At 35.2% G+C, this 3,417-nt stretch overlaps 1 pseudogene; it reads right to left on the reverse strand.

Moving 5' to 3' along the window:
* Positions 1-380: 380 nt before the first annotated feature.
* LOC103274047 lies at positions 381-1,157 on the reverse strand (annotated as a pseudogene).
* Between the last annotated feature and the right edge of the window lie 2,260 nt (positions 1,158-3,417).

Raw genomic sequence — 3,417 nt, forward strand, 5'->3', positions numbered from 1 at the left:
ATGCAAATTACTATATCTGCTATGTAGCCAACACTCTATGTAAATTACTTATGATCACTCATTGAATTTAATGTCATTGACTGTAAAGTATACCATTTTATGAACCACTTAAAAATGATGCTCTTAAATAAATTATGACAATATGTTTTATGACGGAATTTGCACTTTATAGGAACAGCTTTTCTATACTTAATTGGATACAGATTTTTTATCATGTGTCAGTGTTTTGGATACATAAAAAGGAAGAGATCTAAAATAAATTGGATAAGGCATTTCAAGACTTCTTAACATACAGGGTCTTACTCTTGTGAATAAGTTTTTTCATGCTGTATTATCTTTAATTAGGTAAAAGATCTTTGAAACATGTCACTTAGAGAATTTTACCCACTGCTGTTTGGCTGCCAGTCCCTTGTTTCTTAAGCAATGGTGAGGTGGACACCTTTTCCTCAGGAAAGAGAAATCCACTGTTTGTTGCCTTTGCCAATAACAAAAATGTTGGCAAAACTGTTGCAGTTGGCATCTTTCACATGAACCACATCAAAAGACCCAGGATGCCTTTCTCTGTTGGGGATCATGCCGATTCTTCCCAGATTAGTACTTCCAGTCACCATATATAGGTTATCAGTGTCAATTACTAGTTGATGAAACTAATAATTTTTCCTGTCTCCAAATAAATCTGAATGGTGTCATTCACCTTGATTAGGGGATCAGGATAGCAATGGTGCAAGCATCATGTGTCACCAGATGAGGAATTCCTTTTGTGCCCACAAAGATCTTTCTTACATTGCACAACTTGTACTTAGCCTCCTCAGGTGTGATACAATGAGTAGCAAAACAACCCTCAGTGTCATATATCAGACGGATATTCTCTCCAGGCTTGTCAATGCTGATTACATCCATAAAACCAACAGGGTAGGTTGTATCAGTTCGGATCTTGCTTTCGATCTTAATGAACTGCAGTATGCAGATCTTCTTTACTTCATCTCTGTAATCAGAGCATATTTAAGTCTGTTTCTTAGGAAAATGATGAGAGGGAGAACTCTCTCAATTTGCGGGGGCCAGTGAATGAATGAAGTGCTAATACAAGTCAATTTATCTGGCATCCAATATTTGAAGCTTGTTAACCACTTCAGATGCTTCTTGGAACCACGATCCATGGTTGCCTGGGCACAGTAAGGGACATGAATAAGTTTTGAGCAGCATGGTCAATATCCACTTATTTTCAACTATATTTATTTTGCAGCCATCAAGGCCACTACTTATGCCATTGTTCTTCATAGTAGTCCTGGTCCCTAGGATTTCTTCCCACCACTCACTCACATTGTGCCAAGGTTAACACTGGCATTCCCTAACTTCCAGGTGATGTCGAGGACAGATTTTCAGACCACAAACAAAATGTATAATCACTTTTTAAAATGACACTTGAAGAGTTGTATTCATGCTGTTATGTTGTTCAAAATAACCAAATTAACCGGGAGTAGGCACTGATAACCTTACCATTTTTGCTACCTGTCCAATGGTAATCTAACACATCTTTCATTATTAGAGGCAATCTTGACCGCAGAAATGTTAAGATGTAGGGAAAAAAGCTGCCTTTAGAATCAAAGAATTTACTATTATAACTCTGACCTATTTTTACCTTTTCATTTACTTCATTCCTACGTATTATAAGTGGAATGATTCACCTGATTAATCAGTTTGGGAAAACCAAAACAAAACAAACAACAGCAACAAAAATACTATGTTAAATAGTATTTTTCCCAGTTCAACTCCTGCCTTTTTTTAAAAGTAATCAGCTTCTCCCTGAGTGCAGACTCTCTGCTCTGTCTCCCAGAACCAGACTTGCCCTGTGGGTAAGACTGTCCCTGGTCCGGTCATGCCAGTATCGGTATTGATAAATCTGTCAACTGTGCATTGTTGTATTTCAGAATTTGTCTTTCAACTTAACCTTTATTGGTTATTTCTTTATCTACTGATTATTTTGTCGTTCGGCCTCACACATCCAAAGATCACAGAGTAACACAGCTGGCAAAAGAACCTATAATGTTGTCTTTCTTATTTCTTCTACTACTTGTTGGATTGAAATTAAGATTTCTTTGATTTCTTAAGATTTCTTTTCTTAAAGGATCTTTTTTTTTTTGGAGTCTCACTCTGCCGCTCAGATTGGAGTGCAGTGGTGTACTCCTGGCCACCACAGCCTCCACCTCCACCTGCTGGGCTCCGGCGATCCCTCTGCCTCAGCCTGCCAAGTAGCCAGAACTACAGGCGCCTGCTTGTAAATAATTTTTGATTTATTGTAGAGATGAAGTTTTGTTGAGTTGCCCGGGTGGGTCTCGAACCTGCGAGCTCAGGCAATCTACTTGTCTTGGCCTCCCAAAGTGCTGGGATTACAGGCTGAGCCACCGAGCCTGGCCAAGGGATTTTTAAAAACTAGTTGTCTGTTTTGTGAGGGTAAGATGAATTAAAACTGGAAAATGTCTTGGACACATAAACTACAATACATTGAAAGACTATCAAATAAAGGAAAGCTCCACTGTCAACTCCTCCAGGTCATGAAACTCAAATATTCCTTCAGATAATGTTTCCAAATTCCAGACAAATAAACTTTAGGACTTGAGAAATCAGAATTCCCATAAGTTTTATAAAATATTTAAATATAAGTTATTATTTATTTAAATAATAATAGGTAAGCATAATAAGTAAAAAGTCATTTTTCTGAAAGGTTATAAGTTTCATGCGTTGTCTGTAAAACAAATTAATATAATGTAATCATAAACAAATGTAATTACAATATGAATTTTTATGTAGTGACATGGTTATATATTTCAATAACATAAAATATACCTGCTTTCTTTAGACATTTAATAAAGCAAACATCAAAAGAATGAAATATTAAGACAAAATAAAATAAATGCTAAATGAAAATTATTTAAAAATGAAAGACAACATCACATGAACTTAATATTTAAAAGTTAATATTGTTATGAAAATTTAAAGTACAAAGCATTAAATTATATACCCTATCTTTGTTTTGTGGTGAATACTATAAGTTTAGATAAATTTCCTTCATTTTTATTAATGCTGGTTGAATTGTCCATAGGACTTACAAAAGTTTCTATGGATTGGGTATTTGGTAATGTGTTGCTCTGTATCTGTTCATTTCCTTTTTAGAAAGATGAAAATATTTGTTACAGGTTCTCAATGAGTTTGTTTTTGCCATTGATGCACTGCTTTCAGTAATTTCACTAATTCAGATTTTAGATCACATTCTGATTTTATATTAGAATATTCCATATCAACACTCACATTGTGCTCTTTGCATTTCTTCTGGTAAAATATTTATAAAGAACTACAGCCTATAGTGAATATTCAGACACTGGAAAATACCACCCATTTCTCAGAGTTGCAAAATCCACT

Source organism: Carlito syrichta, unplaced genomic scaffold (genome assembly GCF_000164805.1).
Source record: "Carlito syrichta isolate Samal-C Ts95f unplaced genomic scaffold, Tarsius_syrichta-2.0.1 Scaffold33281, whole genome shotgun sequence".
Lineage (NCBI taxonomy): Eukaryota > Metazoa > Chordata > Mammalia > Primates > Tarsiidae > Carlito > Carlito syrichta.